A 23,911-nucleotide genomic window follows, 5' to 3' on the forward strand; every position below is an offset into this window, starting at 1 on the left:
AAAGTCTTCACAAAGTTCACTTCAACCTAGCCGGTGAACCGCAGTGGATCCAATAGCTGCCTTCCGGGATGATAATTACGCATATCGTAGATCTTTGCTGCTAATTACGAAGTACCGGGCGTGATTATGTGAGGAGTAGGAAGCAGGAGGTTGTGGTAGTTAGTGATTGTTTGTGATTGAATCGAGCACGGCTGGTTGATTACGTGATTCCGGCACAGGAGTAAGTTATTTTCCAACAAGGATGTGATGCGCATCCTGACCAAGCTGGCTTAGCCGTCCAAGCAGGGGGTGTGATTTCTAAAAGTGACCGTGTAAGTACAGAATGCAGAAGTGATTGCGATGCTGTGGCGCTAGACGAAGTAGATCTTTGGGGTGAGTAAATAAGTGGAATAATCTGTATTCTAGCGAATGATTATTGTTATGATTTGCAATTAGAAGCAAGCCAAACCCTTTCATTGAATTTGAGTGAAGTGAAAACCACGACTTCATGCGAGTTTGAATAACAGTATATCTGACTTCTTACCTGCAACATAGGCGATCGTTAAAGAATCTCATTGATAATTTATATACAAGTTGTTCTATCACTCATACAGCGAGATTTTGTCATTTTATGCGAATATGAGTCAGGGCGAATATAAATGTGACTTCACGCACGCATCCTTATACGATGCATGGTTTACTGGGTGGTTTAGCAGTGGAGATAACCGAAGAACAAGATTTGCTATTCATTCATGAAGTCATCGAACAAATGAAACATTTAATAACAAGAAATGTTATTAGTTTGTTATTCAATAACTTTGGGATAACAAATACAGCTCTTGAAATTCTAGGTGTGCATTCATTATTGAAATAACAAGACTTGTTATTTTCTAGGTGTTATTTATACAAAATTTTGGTATTCATTTTTGTTATTTTGCCTCTTATTACCACCTAATGAAGGGCCCATATAGCCGAGGCGGTAAACGCGCGGGTATTCAGCATGACCATGCTGAGGGTGACGGGTTCGATTCCCGGTCGGTCCAGGATCTTTTCGTAAAGGAAATTTCCTTGACTTCCTTGGGCATAGAGTATTTTCGTGCCTGCCACACGATATACGCATGCAAAATGGTCATTGGCAGAGGAAGCTCTCAGTTAATAACTGTGGAAGTGCTCATAGAACACTAAGCTGAGAAGCAGGCTTTGTCCCAATGAGGACGTTACGCCAAGAAGAGAGAGAGAGAAGGGCATATCAAGGTATGGTAGTATTTAAGATAAATACCTTGCTATGTTATTCTCTTGTTATTTTCTTCTGCTCGGGCAGCCAAGGGCTGAAAGTCTCTTTAATAAAGACAAATCAATCAATCAATCAACAATTTCAAAAGTTCTAAAATGTTATATCTTCGGTTTCCTGCAAAAGGGGCACAACTAAAAAAATGTGATTGTTTAGAATAAGCGTTTGAAATTTGAATATCATTAAGAACCTCCTACAAGTTCACTTATTTTGCTCATCATTTGACAATTTGTATAATGGAAAAAAATGAAGGACTATCTGTTTCATGAACTTTAAACTACTACTTTTCAACGACTATTGAAAAAGTTGACTCATTTTGAGTTGTGCCTTTATTTCAAAAATAATACGGAGAAAATACTAAAATTTCGTAATTTTTGGATGAATTATGGAACGTGTTTTCGTGAGATATTTGCATAGTTTCAAGTTTTGAAAGTTTAAAAGTTTGCAATTCAGGAGGCCCCATGAGCCTTTAAAGGGCGTTTCAAGGGGCATGAGGGGCATTTCAGAGTCATTTGACAGAGTTTCAGGAACGTTTTAAGGGCGTTTGTAGAGGTTTTGGGAACGTTTGATAGCATTTTAGGGGCATTTCACGGGGTTCTCAGGTGCGTTTTAGGAGGTTTGTGGAGCCTGTTAAAGGCGTCCAAAGGGGTTTCAGAGGCATTTCAAATTGATTATGATGATCTAAATGGCGTTTCAATGGGATTAAGGAGGTTTCAGGGGCGTTTCGAGGCATTTCAGGTAAAGGTCATATCAGGAGGTTTCAAGAACACCCTTACATCTAAGGGCATTTCAAGGGCGTTTCACTTCGGCAAATCTGAGCGTCTGCTCTCCAGGAGGAGCGGCTCACAACAGCGTCTCATCCTCATGTTAGGGGCAGCTGATCAACGTCCGAGTGCCAAGGTAGGACTCTAAGCTCAACTGTGCACTATGGTCCTCCGGAAAGTAGGGGGTTGGTGTCAGGCCCTACTAGCCAGCTGTAAAAACCCATTGTAACGGAACATCAGCAACTGAATAATATGAACCGAGACCGGTGGCAACGACCCCAGCGAACAAAAAGGACTTGCGATTGGAAACTCGGTACGTGGAACTGCCGATCTCTCAACTTCATTGGGAGCACCCGCATTCTCCCCGATCTACTGAAGGACCGCGGGTTCGGCATCGTAGCGCTGCAGGTTGGACAGGATCCATGGTGCGATCGTTTAGAGGTAATCATACCATATTCCAGAGCTGCGGCAACACACGTGAGCTGGGGACAGCTTTCATCGTGATGGGTAATATGCAGAGGCGCTTGATAGGTTGCTTGATCGACGAAAGAATGTGCAGGTTGAGGATCAAGGGCCGATTCTTCAACTTCAGCATAATTAACGTGTACAGTCCACACTCCGGAAGCACTGATGATAACAACGCGAGTATGGCCGCTTACTAAGCCGCGACGTCAAGATCATCATAGGAGATTTGAACGCTCAGGTAGGCCAGGAGAAGGGATTCAGACCGACGATTGGAAAGTTCAGCGCCCTCCAGCAGACGAACGAAACGGCCTACGACTCATTGATTTCGCCGCCTTCAAAAACATGGTCATACGTAGCACCTCTTCCCAACACAGCCTCCCTTATTGTTACACCTGGAGATCGCCACAGCAGACGGAATCTCAAATCGACCACGTTCTGATTGACGGATGGCACTTCTCTGACATTATCGACGTCAGGACCTTTCGTGGCACCAACATCGACTCCGACCACTTTCTGGTGATGGTCAAACTGCGCCCAAAACTCTCCGTCATCAACAATGTAGAGGTACCGGCGACCGCCACGGTACAACCTAGAGCGACTGAAGCAACCGGATGTCGCCTCAGCATACGCGCAAAACCTCGAGGCCGCGTTTCCAGACGAGGGCAAGCTCGATGAGGTCCCTCTAGACTCTAGAGGACCGCTGGAGTACAGTGAAAGCAGCCATCAACGACGCAGCCGAGAGCACCATCGGGTACGTGGAACGAAATCGACGAATGGCTTCATGCCGCGAGCCGAAATATGTAGGGATAAGGACGGAGGCCTTTTGATGGACGGACGTGAGGTGATCGAAAGGTGGAAGCAGCACTTCGATCAGCACCTGAACGACGTAGAGAACGTAGGCACAGGGGACCACGGCAACGGAGGAAACGACGATGCTTTTGCAGCGGAGGACAGAAATGAACAAATCCCACGCTGAGGGAAGTTAAAGATGCCAATCACCAAATCAAAACCAACAAAGCAGCTGGTAAGGATGGTATCGCAGCTGAACTCATCAAGATAGTCCCAGAGAAGTTGGCCACCTGTCTGCATCGGCTGATAGTCAGGATCTGGGAAACCGAACAGCTACCGGAGGAGAGGAAGGAAGGGGTAATCTGCCTCATTCACAAGAAAGGCGACCATTTGGAATGTGAGAATTTAAGAGCGATCACTATTTTGAATGCTGCCTACAAAGTGCTATCCCAGATCATCTTCCGTCGTCTGTCACCTAAAACGAATGAGTTCGTGGGAAGTTACCAAACCGGATTCATCGACGGTCGGTCAACAACCGACCAGATCTTCACCATACGGCAAATCCTCCAGGAATGCCGTGAATACCGGGTCCCAACGCACCACCTGTTCATCGACTTCAAGATGGCATACGACAGTATCGACCGCACAGAGCTATAGAAAATCATAAACGAGAACAGCTTTCCCGGGAAGCTTACCAGACTGATAAGAGCAGCGATGGACGGTGTGCAAAACTGCGTAAGGATTTCGGGTGAACTGCCCAGGTAACCACTAAGCATTTGAATAAGCCGTACAGCAGACCGTATTCAGCATTTGGACTGCCCAGGTAACACAGAAAACATCTTTCAAAATTATATTTTTAAAAGATGTATTAAAACTGTGATATAACTGAACTAGAAAACATATCGTGTAATAATTATGCTTTAATAAAGTTAGCCGATGACAACCACCAAAGAAATATTATAAACTGTGTCTTGTATGACATGTGTAAATTTAACAAATATATAACATTATTAGAGCATCATGCAAATGAATATTGAAAGCAACAATATTTACATTATGTAATAATGTAAACACATAACGAATTTCATTATCAAATCCAAATATTTTTCATATCTATATACAACATTAAAAACAAATGAATCAACCGAAGTTTTAATTCACAAATTTAATTGATTCACTTTTAATTTAGCAGAATGTACATTAATACACTTTGCAGAATATTCCCAAATGAAACGGAAAAATTCCACTCAGTTTGCTGCGAAGCTGTAAAGATCTCCGATGAAGATGTCGAGATGAAATCAAGATGCCATTGAAACTCCTCAAGATGCCATTGAAACTCCTCCTCTCGACACATACTGACACATGTATTGTCCCGAACCAAACAGCGAAGAATCTGGTATTTTGTCAAATCGTATCTTTTAATGTAATGTCTAAAAGCAACTGTCTAGTTAATGAAAAAAAAACCCAAACGAGACTGCGATTCAAGTGCAGAGTTTTTTCGATTACGTCTTGCATTGTTTACCTTTAAAATTTGACAGATTCAACTCTGCTATAACTAAATTGTTGTTCAGGTATTTCAACGGTTTAATTATGATAGAAAAAAACATAAATACGACTTATGTCGAATGTTTGTTAAAAGCAAGTTATCTGAATGTTTTATAAGTGCACGAACTAGTTCTACCACAAGATATCGTCGTGTGGATTGCTGTGCCTTTTGACGTTTCGTTTTTGTTTCTAAAAAAATATCATCCAGTTTACAGTACCTGGCAAAAAAAAACATGCACAATGAAAATAAGCAGGAAATTATTATTGTCGTTTCTCTCGATTTATGATTGACTCTGCAGAAAACTAGTTTGTCAGTTAAGAACACTTTAATCTCATGTGTGTCACGAAGATACATACATTTCAAGCTAAAAAATAATTGGTATTTGGATGCTTGGATAATTGTTCACATTTTTTGAACGTTACTGTTAGCTTCAAATAGAAAACCGGCCATATTGTTTCATCGTGTGAACTCAGTAAGCTAGCAAAACAGAACAATTTGATTGACTTTTGTTCTGATTAGCGAGGAAATGCAGCAGCGCTTAAAATAAGGCCGAGCAAAATCATTAGTTTCACGATAAATTTTGAAGCGCATGTAAATCAGTGCTACCACCAGTGCGAACAGTCCATTTCCTAATTGGTTACCCAAATTCTTGACTTAGTTGTAATCCATTTTTGTACAATCATTGACTCCATAACCAAGTTCCATATTTATGTGGCTAGAAATGCCAAGTGTATTTATAATGTTTTTGTTTGTTTTTGTTTTGTCATATATTTTTGTACCATGGTAGTTAGGATATCTCATTTTTGAAATATAAATGCAATCTATCAGTTATATAACTTTCAAATAGCTTAGTTCGAACATGTGCAAATTATATGTTGTGCAAATGTTTTTTGCAAGTTATATAACTTGAAAAATGTTTGAATAATACAAATAAATGTTATTGTTTTTTAAATGTTATTTGCAAGTTATATAACTAATAAACATCTTGATATAATTTTATTGAGTTGGATGACGTGTTCTTTGACAACATTTTGAGTACTACAAGTGTTTTACGATGCATCTTATATTACATACAAGATGTTTTATAAGCCGCCATTTTTTGCGCTGTTTTGATTATATAAGTAATGAAAACAAAGTTAATAATTCAAGAAAAATACACCACGCTTTGTATTAATAGTGAAATTTAAACTATTATATAACATCTTGTGCTACTTGGGATGCTTGCTGCCCTTCATAAGCAGTTTGAATGCACAGCTGCCTTGAATCAGCATAAGCTGTGCTATTCAAAAGCTTTTGGCTGTTAATTAGCATTTCAACTGCTTGAGATGTTTTCGCTTGGAAGCAATCAGAATGCTGTTCAACTGCTCTTGAAATGCTAAGAGCAAAGAGTATGGGAGATATATGTTATGCATTTGACAGCACATGCTGTCTCTCTCTTACATGGTCTACGCCTATGTTGACAAATTTGAACATCTGAGTTGCTTATTCGTTTTTCCCTTATTCATCGAAAAGGTTCAATGCAAATTTTGCTGCAGCTGGTTTTAAATTAGGAACATTTCCATCGAGAAATTACCACACCTCATCTTATCGGCAAATGGGCACTAAATAAGTGGATGCTTCGGTGGATAATATGATTATTCGAATGAGGGAATCATATCTAATAGATCGAAGAGGGAATGTAAACGCTTTACACACTACGGAATGTCTCCTTGAAAGCAATTTTCAGGTGTTGGAACTGAAGCTGTTTTCCAGCCATTCTTTATATTGGGGATAAAATTAGCGCACGCCATCGGACCAACTGTAGCATATCCTGGAGCGTGGAGCATCAGCTTGAGCAGAAAACATGATTGAGTAAACACCCAACCGTAAGTTCAAACCTCGATAACACCACAAACAAGCAAAAAAGTGCCACCGAAATCCGATGGAGTTTGAAGGAAGCGGGATCGTCGAGAGAACGAGAAGACAAGACAAGACAATTCACACCGTCTTCAGCCAGAGGCTGCACAGACTGTACACATTACTTACACTAGACAACGGACAAGACACAGAACACCCAGTGGCCCAGTGATGAATTTTTCGTTTGACGAAAAGTTTCCACTGACTGGAGCGGGAATCGAACCCACACTCCGAGGCTTACGAAACGCCTAGACGACTGCCGCCGCTAACCGCACGGCCACGAAGCGTAAATTTATTTTTGTTTTGTTTTGCTCTACGAGGCGTTACGCTTCTTTGACATTTTATACGACGTTCCTGAAGGTGTTTGCACTCAAGCAGCCCGTTATTTTGCCAAAACCTGCTGTTGGGTAGCACTACAGGCGTTTATACGGCCAATAAGCATTAAAAGCCTTGTCATAAAGGCAGCTATAATGCTGCAGGAATGCTATTTTAAATGCTTACTGATTACTTGGGTGAATACATTCGAATCTCGCCGGGTACTGCGACAAAGTGATGGACTCCCAAGCCTACTCTTCAACCTCGCTCTGGAAGGTGTGATGCGACGAGCCGGGCTCAACAGCCGGGAAACGATTTTCACAAAATCCGGTCAATTTGTGTGCTTCGCGGACGACATGGACGTTATCGCCAGATCATTTGGAACGGTGGCAGAGCTGTACACCTACCTGAAACGCGAAGCAGCAAAGCTCGGACTGGTGGTGAATGCCTTAAAACAAAGTGAAAGCTGGTAGGCGGAACCGAACACGAGAACACGACGAAATGGAAAACGGTTGATGATTAGTTATGTTTCTGAGTGTACCTTCGAGGCGGTGGAGGAATTTGTATACCTCGGATCCTTACTGATGGCTGACAACAATGTGAGCCGTGAAATTCGAAGGTACATCATCAGCGGAAGTCGGGCCTACTACGGGCTCCAGAAGAAGCTGCGGTCTAAACATATTTACCCACGCACCAAATGCACCATGTACAAAACGCTAATAAGATCTGTGGTCCTCTACGGACACGAGACATGGATCATGCTAGAGGAAGGCCTGCAAGCACTCGGAGTTTTCGAGCAACGCGTGCTAAGGATGATCTTTGGCGGTGTGCAGGCCAGCAAGGTGGCCAAAGCCGAAAGGATACGATGGGCAGGACATGTTGCATAAATGCCAGACAACAACCCTGCAAAGTTGATGTTCGCGACAGATCCAGTTGGCACAAGAAGGCGTGGATCGCAGAGAGCACGATGGGCAGATCGAGTGGAGCGTGACTTGGCGAGCACCGAGGATGGAGAACGTCAGCCACGAACCGTGTATTATGGGAAATATTGTTGACTAGCTGTTCCCGGCAAACTTTGTCTTGCCAAGCTGTGCTGGTTTGACAACTGTAGGGCTCAAAACAGCACCGCACTCTTGATTGGTTTCATTTCTATCATGTTGATTTTCTTCCCAGTTCATAGAAAAACAATACTTTATCAATTTTCTTACTTTTATAGTTAATTTTCGTAACTTTTTGTACATATAAACACGGCCACCACGAATACGAATCGAACCATGCAAGAGTCATGCTGATCGGTCCACCCGCTCTTGAGTTTTGTTGCCTCAAAGGAACTTCAAACTCATTTTTATATATATATATATAGATAGATTCAGTTTTATCTTAAATTTGATGACAAACTAAATAAAAGAAATGAGGATGAATTTAGACATATCGAAATGACATTTTCAGCACTGCTTGCTTACATGAAGTTCAACTCTTCCCGTCGATCATAGTGATAACCTTATTATATTTTTTTAGATCCTGAGTATTAGCCGATTGAAAATAAAAAGATTGCCCTGGGGCCTTGAGGGTTAACCATCATGGAAAAAGATTTTGGTTCTAAATAATAATCGGTAGTTAGTTAATGAGGCATGGGGTTTGAATGCAGTTTATGGCAAAGTTGTTAGGTACTAATTGAAAAAACTAAGGAGTACCAAGGGTCAGCTTACTCTCTATGGCACTTGCTACGGTATGTTAAATGAAAAAAAAAACATTGATTTCCCATAGTAATTCCCATACAAAATTTTAAGAGTTTGTGCAGTCTCAATTTCCAAAAAAAAATAAACTCAAATTTTGCGAGAAGCCATAGAATCTGGTTACAAATCGAATAAGTGGTGTGGAGCAAACAAGATTTTTTGAACCACTCAGGCATGTGCTCATTCTACGAATGGAGTGTACTTACCGCATTGGCTATATGGGCCCTTCAGCCTCTCGAGATTGAATGAGCCCTAATACATAATTCTGTAATTTCAGTCTTTTGTGGTCACCCAGGTATTCAGAAAATATTTGTCATTCTCCATTTTCCAGAATTATATTTTCTATTATTATATACGACTCAATCTTTAAAACCTTAATTTTGCAACTGACGACAGTGAAAGTAAAATCAATTTGCCACCGCTTACGGTATGAGGGACAATAAAGGGAGTAGTGGGTTCTGATGCTTCAACATGATTTCCCGATAGCGTGGCCAAAAGCATCAAACCATAACTAGGAGGATGTCTGCGGCGTTAGACGCTGGAACATTAAGGCATGGCATGGCATGGGTGGCGGCACCAGGGCAATCGCTCACAGAATCAGCATTCACAATAACATCCCGATGGCGCATGTCCCAAGAGCGCGAGCAGCACCCGGTTCGGTTTCAGCTGTTCAGGATCGGAGGAGAAAAGTTCAGAAAATGCTTCTGGTTATCACTGAAACGTGCATGGTGATAAAACAAGGCTTACGGTTTGCCAAATGGAAAGCACGTGAGCTGCAGCGTTCGGCTCTTTGTTTATCACCGTCGGATGCTGTTCGTGTGCCGAGGAGGATTCCGGAGAGAACTGTGCCGTGATAATAAAAAGGCGCGATGTGGGTTCTCTGTTTTGGCCGGAATGGGACCAGGATCCCCCAGTCTCATGTGCACTCTCCCATCGAGAAGCCATCAAAATGCGAAATCACTGCTGCTGATATAATGTCCTTGCCAGACGATCCGATGGTTCAGTTCACGGTGAGAGTTCGAGGCGTTCGTTAGGCATCTGGGCGCTGGGATTACAGCCCAAGGATATGTAAATTCGCAAAACCGTGTCGGACCGGGACATACGGTCGGGTGCTCTCAAGTGATAAGTGCAAATCTGGAAAGTGTGAATGTGTGTTTGCGAAAAGTGATACCTACAACAATAGTGAACAACAGAAGTGAACGGAACAAAAAGCTGCAAAACTTGTTCCCTGGCGAGCACCATATGCTGGTTGGGGGATATCATAGTGCTTTCAGCAAGTAAATAATTTGTTATTAATGAATAAATCTGAATAGTTTCAGTGGAACCATTTGGAGCGGAAATTTGATTTATTTTTGTTTGTTTTTCTTTGGAAGTTTCAGTGCGAGTGAGTGTGCATTAGTATGGTACACGCTTGTATGGAAAAAATAAATCCTCGCTCCAGTCGACTTTTTAGATCCCATTTAGGTCCCATATGAACTGTGCAAAATTTCAGCGCAATCGGTGAAACTATAATTTAGCGCAAGCGGTTCAAAGTTTGCATAGGATTTACTATGGGAAAAGTTACACTTTCAATCAAAAAATTCCAGAGATAGCCCTTTGTATTCTTAATTCAAATCGATCAATGCTTCTTGTAGAAAAATCAATTATGAAACTTTCCTTCGAAGACCGCAAAACAATTGGATGCTTGTGGAAGAAGTTATTGATTTATTACCGATTAGTGATCCAATGAACGGCTTTTTGTTTTGTTTTATCAGCAGCACTGCTGCTGCCGCTGTTGCATGCGGTGGCGGGTGGCATCACCACCCCCAGAAACAGCAGCAGCCAAGGCAGCAGCTACAGTGCTGCTAATAAAACAAAACAAAAAGCCGTTCATTGGATCACTAATCGGTAATAAATCAATAACTTTTTCCACAAGCATCCAATTGTTTTGCGGTCTTCGAAGGAAAGTTTCATAATTGATTTTTCTACAAGAAACATTGATCGATTTGAATTAAGGAGACAAGGGACGACCTCTGGGATTTTTTATCTGAAAGTGTAACTTTTCCCATAGTAAAGCCTATGAAAACTTTGAACCGCTTGCGCTAAATTATAGTTTCACCGATTGCGCTGAAATTTTGCACAGTTCATATGGGACCTAAATGGGATCTAAAAAGTCGACTGGAGCGAGGATTTGATATTTGTCCCATACTAGTGTGCATTGCCTGAATTGGATGGGCATTACATTGGCAGTGATGATTTATGCCAATTGAAGGTTTGAATTTTTAACAAATATATTTCAATTTTCTACTTCAACAGTTTGCTCTCAAGCTTTGAAAGTGCAAATCTCGAGTTCTACTGTACGGAATGGGCTGGAAAATTGATGCTTACATGTGATGAACAATCGACTATGTTTTCAGTTAAATCAGTTCATTGGCACTAGAGATTTGCATCGTCAGAGCTTCGAGGGTAATGATGATGGCAGAGACGGAAGATAGTAAAGTTAACACGTCGTCCCAAATCACCTTAACGTAATAACACTTTTGAGTCAGGCTTTGTGAACTTTATCATAGGTGAACTGCATTCCGAAAAACAGAGCTTCATTAATTCAAAAGCGAATTATTTCAAATGTTTTAGATGAACTTTGAAATTATTCTGGAATCTCTGGCATAATTATGAAACAAAACTAAAATTTCTATCTCACTTCTAGGTGGATTTATCACATTTCAGGGGCCCTCTAAAAATTTCACTTCAGTAAAAAAATGTGAAGCGAGAAAAAAGAAGTAGTGTGAGGAACTTCTCTAGATTTGATTCTTGTCATAAGAATTTCACATTAAGGTGAAACGGGATGCCGTGTTATTGTTCCTATCTTGTCTCTCTTTCTATCAATTCGCCTCGCGATTTTGAAGATGGTAATCTCGAGTTCTTTCGCACTGAAGATGCTGAAAAATAGTCAGCATATGTACTGCAAGTGAGCATACACAATGATAGGTTTTTGTTGCAAAATATGAAGCAGAATCTGAGATTACCATCTTAGTAGCAACAGAGCAATGGCGGATATTTCCTCGACCGTCCCGTTCGCCCTTAATACTGTCTACTGGTGAAATGTAGGTGATATGTAATGATTCTTAAGAGAAAGGCTGCAACTATTTGACAGCTATTTTTTAAATTTAAAATTTGTCGTCCGAAATTGATTAACATTTCATTTGTGCAATTTCTCAATGTAAATTACCGAAACTCCTGAAGAATATCATCAATTGAATTCTAGAGGAATTCCAGTCGAAACTATGCGAATTTAAAAGTCAAAAAGTTCCTGCTGAATTTGTTTGTTTTTTTTTCTGTCTTAAGTTTTTTAATACATTTTGAAGTATTTTCCAATAGAGTTCTTATAAGAATGAATGGTTTTTTTTTTCGAATTTTCGAAGTACTTTTGAAACTCTTGACTCTTGACAGCTTATGACTCAAAATGGTGAACAACAAAACTAACATTTTTTGGAAGAAATCCAGCATAAGTCTAGTGCAAATTGTTTTGAAGAATTTCAGTCCAAATTTCTTGAGATGATTGCTTACTGAAATAAGAAGTATGAATCCATGGCGACCTGCTGAAAAAATCCATAGATTCCTTGAGAAAATTGCAGAAGAGAATAAAATTTCAAAAAAATAATAGAAAATTCTTCTGGAAATTAAGTCAAAAATAACATCAAGGATTCCAGCTAAAAACTTCTTCAGCATTTTGTATTCCAAAAACGATACCACTGATACCACTGATTGTGCTACCAATTTTATTAAAAATTCCTCGAAAATTTCAGCTCTAAATTCTTTTGCAGTTTCTCTATGAACTGCAGCATGAATTCCTTTTAAATATGGGATTAAATGCATTTTTTTATTTGATATAAATTTCTTTTATCAAGTTTATCGACCGTATGAGATTTTATATTTGAAACTTTATGGCTTCATCGGTCATTGCCTACTCCAAGAGCGAGGCAGGAGATATTTAAAGTAGGAACGGTACATGCATGTCTGATAATTCTTTAATTTGCACACATCTTTGTGAAAAAAATGTGAAATTTGAACGAATTGTTAATTTATCCCACAAGTTCCGATTACGCAAAAATTATGTCTAAAACTTTTATTATAAACAAAGTGAATTATATTTTTTGGTCAAATATATTATTCTATTAGTTTATTCGTAGTATGGAATTTAAAACTGATGATAATTTTAAAAAAAAAAACTGATTAAATCCACTTATGGTGAACAAAACTCTTCTTACAGTCATGAAAATTATTGTTGTTATACGTATAACATATATTATTGTTGTTATACGTATAATATATATATAGATATATATATATATATATATATATATATATATATATATATATATATATATATATATATATATATATATATATATATATATATATATATATATATATATATATATATATATATATATATATATATATATATATATATATATATATATATATATATATATATATATATATATATATATATATATATATATATATATATATATATATATATATATATAATAGCCCTGTTTGTCTGTCCGGTGACTAGCCAACCAGTCGCAGCACGCGGGTAAATTCTCACAAATAAAATATTTGACACTTCAATTCTGTTTTACTATCAGATTTTCGCTATCAGATACAGAAAACAAAAACAGTGACAACCTTAGACAACCAGACCCAGCACTTAATGAAAAAAAATCACAGACAGCAGACGTTGAAAATTTTGATTTTTTTAAATAATAGACATTTCAATTCTTTTTTACTATCAGATGCAGAAAACAATATTAGTGACAACCTAAGATAACCAGACACAACATTTGATGAAAAACATCACAGACAACAGACGATGAAAATTTTCATTTTTTTAAATACATATTTGACACTTCAATTCATTTTTACTATCAGATGCATTTGACACTTCAATTCTTTTTATGCAGAAAACAAAACCAGTGACAACCTTAGACAACCAGACACAGCATTTGATGATAAAAATCACAGACAACAGACGTTGAATGTTTTGATTTTTTTAATATTTGACACTTCAATTCTTTTTTACTATCAGATGCAGAAAACAATACCAGTGACAACCAGACCCAGCACTTGATGAAAAAAATCACAGACACAGACGTTGAATTTTTTTTTAATATTTGACATTTCAATTCTTTTTCACTATCAGCTGCAGAGAACAAATCCAGTGACAACCTAAGACAACCAGACACAGCATTTGATGGAAAAAATCACAGACAACAGACGTTGAAAATTTTGATATTTTTAACCTTCATTTTGCATCACGTTGGTAACAGTTCGCTGGCGTAGTGTACGGTTTGAGTCAAAAATCACCCTAATGCCAAAGGAGGGTTAAATATTGGACACTTTAATTATTTTTTACTATCAGATGCAGAAAAAAAAAAACAGTGATAACCTAATACAACTAGACACAGCATTTGATGAAAAAAATCACAGACAACAGACGTTGAATGTTTTTTTAATGCAGAAAAGAATCTGTCACTCTTAGACAACCGAATGCAGCAGTTGCTAGAAATAACACAGATAGCCCTGTTTGTCTGTCCGGTGACTTCACCGAAGTTTTTCAGATGGTAATATGAGCTGCATTGAATTCACCAAATAAAACACTCTATTCAAAACGTAGAAAAATGTAATGATTTTGTTTTTCTATTTAAAATCTACAACCGTGAATAACACATGAACATTGGCGTAGCTAGGGGGGATTCCAGGGGTGCCTGGCACCCCCTAGAACAAATTTGGCACCCCCTAGATTTTTTCCTTGACAGGCATCTTAAATTTAAAACTTCACACAATAGTTCCTATATTTATTGATGGCACATTTGAACGAAACTTAAGCACACCTGGAATTACATATATACATACCTGTTGTACGCGTTTTGGAGATTGATAAGAACAATGAACAGACTTCTCCATGGATTCCTCTAGAAATACCTCTATCTATTTATACAGTGATTTCTCTAGGCCTCCTCCCGATATTTCTTCAATAAACTTCCCTTAGGATTCTGCTTCTTGATGGGGTTGTACATACAAAAAAAAATCTGCAGAGATTGAACCAGCAATTTCTCCGATGATTCTTCCAGGAATTCCTTTAGAGAATTTATTCAGAGATTCTTCCAGAAATTTCTCATGGAATTCCTCCAGGAGGTTATATTGGCCTTCCTTCGGGAATTGTGGTAGGACTCTCCAGGAAACTCCTGCTGAGATTCTTCCAGCAATTTCTCTTAGAACTCCTCCAAAAATTCTCACTCTGTTACCTTCAGGAATTTTTCTAGGGAAGTTTTTCTGGAAATTCTCCCGGAAAATATCCCTGGAATTTATCTAAATATCTCTTCGGTGATTCTTCTCGAGATTCCTTCAAAGATCCTCGAGAAATTGCACAAGGGATTTCTCCAAGAACTTTTATTGACATTCCTCCATGAATTCCAGCTGAAATTCTTCAAGCAATTCCCTTTAGAACTCATTCAGAAATACTTCTAGGGATTTCTCCTGGCATTCCTCATGTAATTCCTTCAGAAATTCCTCCTGCGATTCCATTAGGAATTCCTCCAGTACACTTCTACCGCTTATTTCAAGGAGAGCTGTAGCTATTCCTCCAGGCATTTGTTAGAGGAACTTAGGATACCCTCGACATTCCTGATACAAGGATTTGCCTAAAAATTACTTCTATGATACCTCCCGGAATTTTAGGAATTCCTCCAGATATTCCAGCTGTGATTGCTCAAGCAATTCCTGAGGTTTTTTCAGCTATTCTTCCTCCAGAAATTTTAACTATGGTACACCAGAAATTATGCTACGGATTCTTCTAGAGCATTCTCATGGCTTTTTGGCTGAGATCTTACCTTATAATCTCCCTGAAATTTTCACAGAAATTCCTTTGATTGTTCTACCAGGGATTTCGCCAAGGACTCATCCAGGAATTCATTCAAAGATTCCTCTAGAAATTTGTCATGGAACTCCTTCAGAAACTCCTTTTGGCCTTCCTCCAAGAATATTTCAAACAACTCCTCTTGCGGTTCTTCCAGCAATTCCTCCAGAAGTTCTTACTATGATATGTCCAGAAATTATTCTAGTGTTTCCTATTTGAATTTATCCTAGCATTATGGCTGCAATTCTTCCGGGAAATTCCTCCTGTGATTCCTTCAGGGCCTCCTTTACATATTTTTCCAGAATACCTCTACCGGTTCTAAATAAAGAATTTATTCTTTAGATTCCCCCAGGTATTCCTGATGGGATTTCTCTAGAAATTCTTCCATATTTTACTCCAGCAATTCTTCCTAGGATTTCTCCTGAGATTTATACAATGATACATCCGAGAACCCTTCTAAGAATACCTCCTGAGGTTTTCTGTGATGTCTCCAGAAGCTCTTCGGTGGTTCCTCCAGGAATTTTTTCCCAGATATTTTATGCAAGGATTCTCTCATAATTTTCTCATGGATTTTCTCCAGGAAACTCTTCTTGGCCTTTCTCCAGGAATTTCAGCTGGATTCCACAAGCTATTTCTGTTGTAATTCTTCCAGCAATTTCTCCTAGGACTTCTCTAGAAATTCCTCCAGGGATTCATTCAAAAACTTACTGGGATTATTCAAGGAAATCTTCCTAGGAGCCTTGTAGAAGTAACTTCGGGTTTTCTTCCTAGAAATCCTAAAGGTTTTTTTTCCTGAGATTTCTCCAAATATTTCTCATTGGATTCCTCCGAAGCTTCTCTTGACATTCATCTAGGAACTCCTTCTGGGATTCCATAAGCGATTCCTGCTGCTTCTAATATTTCAGACATGCCTCCTAGGTCTCATCCAGAATTTCTTGCTGAGATACCTGCAGGAATCCGTCTAGGGATTTCTCCAGGCTTTCTTGCTGAGATTCTTCTAGGAAATTTTCCTATGAAACTTTCAGAAATGCCTTTGGTTTTTTTCAGGGATTTTTCTAAAGACTCAACCAAGAATTCCTTTTGAATTTTTAATCATTACTCTAGAAAACAATCATGGTATTACTCCTGGAACTCCTCTTGGCCTTCTTCAACGAATCCCACTGAAGGAATCCCAATAGAAATCTCTATAGGCATTCCTTAACCTTACTGTATGATCTGAGAATTCTCTTAGAGTGTTACAGATTTGATTTGGCGCTCAAAGAATCCGAATCAGTTGATAAATGGCTGAGAACTTTATTATGACACACTTTGTCGAAACTCTCAAGAAATTAAGTAGTATCCCGAGCAAAGTCCAACAACAAAATTACAGCAGATCGAAAACATGATTTGTATTAAGCAACAAATTGATATCACATTTTGATATCAGTTTATTTTTATTTTATTTGATTTCAAATTTTGTTTTCGGTTTCTGTCATTTTTAATCAGTATAAATATTTAGTGTTAGAATAGTTTTCAATGTTTTAGTAAACTATCTAAAGTAATTCTAGGGAAATATCATTAGTGCAATTATGTTATTGCATTTATGATTTGATATCAACAAAAAAAAACTCTACATTTGACGATTTTCCTTTTTCTTGCACTGATAACAAAAACAGTTATCAATTTGCTATCATCTATAGCAGTAATTGTTTTCGATTTGCAATCACAGGAACATTTTTCTGCTCTCATTTTTGATGTTTGAACCGCTGAAACGACCAAAACGACAACAACCTGAGTTATCAAAATTTGCAATATCACAACATCAAAATTAGTTTTCAATTTGCTATCAGACTTTGCTCGGGATTACTCCCAAGAACTCTTCGCTAATCGCTAATCGAATGTCCAATCGGAATAAAATTCAGGAGTGTTGTTATTACAATCGGATGTTGTAGTTTTCAATTGGTGCTAAGAGAACACACATTGGTTGACAGACAGCCAAGAAATTTATTGTAATACAATTTGACAAAAAAACTTTGAGTTGTATTATTTCCAAGTATTCTTTGAAAGGTATCTCGGTAATCAAATATCCAATCAAAATAACATTTTAAAGCGTTCTACTAGGGTATTGTAGCTTTCATTAGGATCAAAGAGAACTCAAATCGGTTGACATATGACCTAGAAAGGCTGAAGACGTTTGACGCAGGACTGAAATTTAAATAAACTAACTGAACTGGTAACCCACACCATTCAATCGAGTTAATCAGTAGCATCCGCAAAATATCTCCACTCCCGCCTCTTTTGTCCCACAGTCCTACCTCTTCAACGAGACACTACCCTTAAATTCGCACTGGAAGAGGGGCTAGAACCAACTATCAACAAGGAAGAAAGGGAGAATGTAGAATTGAGTGTGAAATTTTAACAGAAAGCGGCACGGAACATGGGGCGGGAAACACAAACAGGATAATTTGTTTTTTCTGATGGGATGGATATTTGCATAATTGAATCCACTGCCATGGTTGGTTTCACCAAACTTTTCGTATACCTAGGCGTTACACGGCAGAAAACAAAAACTAAGGCATTGTTATGTTGGCTAATTTATCGATTTGTAAAACCAATGTCACACCTTATTATAATGTTGGCTTTCTTGTTTGATTGAAATCAGTAAACATTGTTTTCTAAAAAAAATCTTCAAACAAACTCAGTATGGTCTTACTCAATACCCACGAGCTCATCACTACAGCTATACTAGGTCAAGATATTTTCAGGTTTACCATCCGAACCAGAATAAAGTACCTACAATGTCATTCAGTTCATAGTGCAAGTTCCTTTCAAGTAAAAACAGAGAGAACAATAATGAAGCTTACGTTGAACTTATCCGAATAGCATGGATGAAGGTGGAACTATTATATGCATGGACGTGCTGCTCTTCATGCAACTTTTATTTCGCTTATCACACTTTCAAATAAAGTTCCACATGTGACTAAAAGTTCCGGTCAGAGGACACGTTGCAAATGTGGATACAAATTGTTAAGTGGAAATCGAGAGAAAGTTTTCAGTTTGATGTGACGCTAAAAGAATACATCTTCAAAGTTGAGTAAGCTTGCCGGCATTCGGATTTATGCTGATCTCGTTTCGTCTAAGATAATGGCATTAGCTATTCCTGCTGTGAGGAGTGGTTTCTCACCCGAGGGAATGCGCTAATTGACTGTAGTCAGATTTCCAATGCAAATGATCTTTGTCCCATCGGAATAGTGACGTAATGGTAGGAAAGTTAAGATGAACCCTTTCCCAAAATCGTCGCTATTATTAACCTTTGCTTACTCTACTATATAAATGGAAAATATAGCCGAAGCAGTAAACGAGCGGATGTTCAGAAAGACCAGGTGACGTATTCGATTTCCGGTCAGTCTTGGATCTGTTCATAATGGAAACATTTTTAGTGGACATCAGCCTCACGATGTCGAGTGAAATTACGTTCGAAAATGGAGTTTCAAGGATGTTTCGGATGGAATTCAAGGAGTTTCATGATGTATCAGGGAAAAATCCAATGGGTTTGTAGACTACATACATATTAATTTGGAGAGATTTCAATGGCTTTCAGAGGAATTACAGGATAACTACGAGAGGTTACTTAGCTAGAAGTGCAGCCTTGGCACTGTTGTCCTTCTTCCTTCAGCTAAATTGAGGAGGTACGCCCGAGTGTCTGTTCACCAAGAAGATGCGGCTCAAACAGCTTCTGTTCGGGCATCCAGTGGCTAAGTATGAAATGTTCCTCCATCCAGGCCCGTGTACAGAAGTGGTGGGGTTTTTCCCAATTGCGGCAAAAGGCGGAGGGGCGCCTAGTGTATGGAGCACCTGTAATGGGGAGGGCGGGGGTGGTGGTTTTAACCCTCAAACCACCCCTCCCCCCTTGTGCACGGGCTTGCCTCCACCGGAAGATATACCTAAGGTGGCAGCCCAACCACGGTGGATAGATTACGAACTGATTCAACGACAAAGACTTTTGGCGCGAAACAGCGGACCAGAATTGGAACTTGGAATGTATTAACACTAGCCCAGCAGGGTAAACTGGCATAACTATCCAATGAGAGGTGCCGTATGAAGTTTGAGATGCTAGGACTGAGCGAAGTCCACCGGCTGAACTTTAAGAACACAAATTGGCGTCAGGTCAAATTCTGCTATACTCTGGCCTACAAGGTAATAAACACGCTTCCCGCCACCGTGGAGTTGGTTTCCTCCTGAAGTGGGAACCTTTTAGTGTGAGAATAATTGTAGCTAGATTGAGAACACGGGTTCGAAAGCTTACCATGATCCAATGGTATGTCCCAACCGATGCTGCCGAAATGCAAGATGTAGAGAACTTTTACAGCCAATTGAATGATGTCGTGGATAAGATTCAAAAAAGTGATATCAAGATCCTCATGGGCGACTTCAACGCGAAGGTTGGACTATGAGCATGTCATGGAACACCATGGTCTCGGAGAAATGAGCGAGAACGAGGAGCAGTTTGCAGAGTTTTATGGCAACAATGGCACGGCGATTTGGTAATCGTTTCTCCCCCATCGACCAGTGCACAAAGTGACATGGATTTCCCGTAATGGCGTCACGGAAAATCATATCGACCACATTGGAATCAGCCGAAAATAGAGACGGAGTCATCTTGATGTACGGAACAAACGTAGCGCCGACTTTGCGTCCGAGCATCATCTCCTAATAATGAGCGAGATCCGGTTGCGCATTGCTAGGATTCATCAACAGGAGGAGAAAATCGGGCGCCAGTTCAACACACGCTGGCTGGAAGACGCTGCGTTGAAAAGGTCCTTCGACGAGGAGCTGGAGAACCGTGTTGCGGATATTGCGGAAGGTGGAAGCGTAGAAGAGCAATGGAGCGCCATCAAGAACGCCTTCATCGCCACCGGCGAAAATAATTTGGGTTAGCTTCGCACCCAGAGAAAGCAGTGGATCACAGATGACACCTGGAGGACGATAGAGGAGCGAAGGAACACCAAATGCTCAATAGAGCGAGCGAACACACGAGGAGCCAAAGCCGTAGCCCGTCAGCGCTATTTGGCTCTCGAGAAGGAAGTGAAGTGCTCATGTAGGCGGAGCAAAAGGGTGTGGGCAACGAAGGCCTGAAAACCTCAAATACTGACGACATTCGTCTCCTCTACGATGTCTCATGTTGCCTTAGTGGGACTAAGATGAATGCTACGATGCCCATGAAATACACGTCTGGACTGGACAGCTATCAATCGACCCGGCTGACCAGCTGAAACGCTGGTTCGAGCACTTTGGAAACCATTACCACGCATTACCCGTGTCAACACCGAAGCTCCATAATTGTAGGAGGTAGGGTTAGCCATCCGTAGCACGAAATCTCACAGGGCCTCAGGGTTTGATCACATAGGGTATCGGGATGCTTCGTTGGCATAGTCCCCTCGTTCGGCCTATCTCAACGTAAACCAAAAACTCAAACAAATACGCATAACTAGATATCGGAAAAGCTATGCGCCAAACAACTGTAACATTTCGTTCCAATTTTAGCACTTTGGAGCATTAAAATTGAATGAAAATATCACTTTGTTTAGCTTTTATAGACGCCATGATTCCTCGATTTAGTGGGTAGTCTATACACATGATCATAAATGGCATGATTCTGGAACATTTCGAACAGACTTTTCAATCACTGAACATTTGATGCGACGGTCAAAGACGCTGTTTTGAACATATGTATTTGTTTTCAACGAATAATAGCTATTTTACAAATTGAATGTGGGCCGAATATTGAGGACATTTTTTTCAATATGTACCCAAATCTTGGCCCATCAGTAAAGTGCCATCAAAAACACCAATAAAAAGACGTCAACAACATTTCTTGCGTAAGAACCAGGAAGATCGACCAGAAAGAAAGATTCTGTGTGCGGTGACTTTGAACATATAACACAATAATTGGGTTGCGTTACTTTCGTTACTAAATTAAGAAAGAACTTGAGTGAAAGTGATTTATTTATAGTTTTTTGATAATTTGGCTCCGAAAATGTAATTTTAAAGTACGATTGGTGAACAAACAGCGATAATACTTCAGCAGAAATATAGAAAAAATTAGATAACTAGTGGTTCTAGTGCATGTAAAGCAATAGGCCCACGTTGTATCCACTAGTAGGCCAATTTTTGTCCCATAGACCAACGTTGCATACCATCGCATCAAATTTTTTCAACTTAATTAAGTAAATTCTTGAATATTTACGTTAGTTTACTTCCAATTGGTGAAACATGCATTGCCTAGAGTGTGTAATAATGTCAACATATTATTTTTAGTGCTATTAATTTATGAGTTATGGTCAAAATTGTCAGGGCAGCTTGCAAATTAGGCCAAGGAATGGTACATATACCCTATCAGCCGAGATGCTCAAAGCTGACCCCGTCTCAGTAAAGGTACCCATAAAGGGTGACCTGACTATATGCGATAATTGGCGGGGCATCATGTTACTGTTCTTCGTTCTCAAAGTCCTCTGCTGAGTAATCCTTAACCTGATACAGGATACAGGAGAAGATTGACGCAAATCTCTGGCGGCAGTGAGTAGGTTTGCGTACCGGAAGATATTGTGTGGACCATATTGTCACGTTCCGTATCATCTTCCCAAGTAACACACTTGTCACCGAAGAGTCACGGCGGCGCAGGATTTTGTTGCGCAGAAGTCACTGTGACTTACTTCTAGCAAGTAACTGTTTATTTGTTGAGCTCGTCTTTGATGGAACATACTCAGGGAGGTGACGAAACTGAGGCCATGAAGGTATCCCTTTTAGGGTTAATTGATTACACAAGTTTACAAAATAAAACGAAAGTCGTGAACTTCTGTCAACGACCAAAATTTTTGAAGCACAATTTAGTGCTGATTTTGAAACCGACCTTCAAAAATTTTTAAGTAGAACAGTTTTTGAGTTTTAACTCAATATCGAGTTTTGCAACTTTTCAAATTATGTAATTTACTAAAATTCAAATATATTGCGTTTTGTCCAACCAATTTTAAATCTTTTCCCATAAATTAAAAGCTGAATACAATACCATTCGATCATCTGAATACAGGTTTTGCATCAGATTGATGAAATTCAAGATATTGGCGAGTTTTAGGGACAATCTTCTTAAATTTTGGCAAAATTCTCAAAAATTTTTGAAGAAGTTTATTTTTTTTTTCAATAAGATAGAAACAACTTAAAAATTCTTTCTCGATGTTTTTTTTTTTTTTGACATGTCAAGTTACAGTAAAAATTTCAGCTCAATCTAAGCATTGATTACGGAGAATGAGATGTTTGAAGTGAGCGACTTTACTTAAAAATAGAACAAAAATCGATTTGAAATCATTAAGGGGCTGTCCATAAACCACGTGGTCATGAGGGGGGGGGGGGGGGGGGGGGGGTTCGGCCGATGACCATTTTGTAAGGGCAAATAAATTTTTTTGTATGGACTAATGACCACGCAGGGGGGGGGGGGGTTGAAAAGTCCCAAAAAAATAACCACGTGGTTTATGGACAGCCCCTAACCTTGTATGGAATGTCGAAAAAAATTCCGCTCTACTGTAATTTTTTTTCTTTCGCGTTTTCGAACTCAGGGCATCAAAAATGATCATCAGCTTACCGAGTTCAAAAATGCTGTAAACTAGTGTTATCGACTGCTTCACTCATGGAAGCATGTAGGGAACCCTCAGGCGCAAGGGTGTCACTGAGAAAATCATTAGCCTTATTGGAGCACAGTACAGGGCATTTTCGTGCAGAGTACTTCGGAACGGTGTCTCTTCCGACCCCATCCGGATCGTTGCTGAAGTGAGCAAGTTTTTTTGGGTATTTAGCAAGGATGTATACTATCACCGCTATTGTTCCTCATCGTAATCGATGTGATCATGCTAGTTGCGATTGATTGTGTACCAAATCGTGGGTTGCTGTGGAAGCCCTTTACCATGGAGCACTTAGGTAACTTCGAACTGGCTGATGACGTTGCTCTCCTAGCTCAATGGCGCCCTGATATGCAGAGGAAGCTCGATGATCTTGTCAATCGCTCCTCAGCGGTCGGTAGGTCTTACCATCTACGTTAACAAGACCAAATCGTTGAATGTAGACACGGTCAACCTTTCCAATTTCTAGGTAGCTGATCAAGCAGTGGAGAATGTTGAAAGCTTCCAATATCTTGGTAGCCAAATGGCGGTCGATGCCGGCACCAAGATCGACGTAGGTGTTCGGGTCCAGAAGGCG

The 23,911-nt window shown here is 39.5% G+C and overlaps 1 protein-coding gene across 2 annotated transcripts in view; it reads left to right on the forward strand.

Annotated features, from left to right (window-relative positions):
* Positions 1–9,369: 9,369 nt before the first annotated feature.
* LOC109398885 (uncharacterized) overlaps positions 9,370–23,911 on the forward strand; it is a 91,015-nt gene continuing 76,473 nt past the window's right edge. Inside the window, exon 1 of one of the 2 annotated variants that reach the window (XM_019671335.3) lies at positions 9,370–10,058. The gene's annotated coding sequence lies outside the window, so the exon portion shown is untranslated. Of the gene's footprint in view, positions 10,059–10,995; positions 11,033–23,911 lie in introns of those variants that run through there. The other variant, XM_062856829.1, reaches the window with a different exon arrangement.

The sequence above is a fragment of the Aedes albopictus genome, chromosome 3 (genome assembly GCF_035046485.1).
Source record: "Aedes albopictus strain Foshan chromosome 3, AalbF5, whole genome shotgun sequence".
In the NCBI taxonomy this organism is placed as follows: Eukaryota; Metazoa; Arthropoda; class Insecta; order Diptera; family Culicidae; genus Aedes; species Aedes albopictus.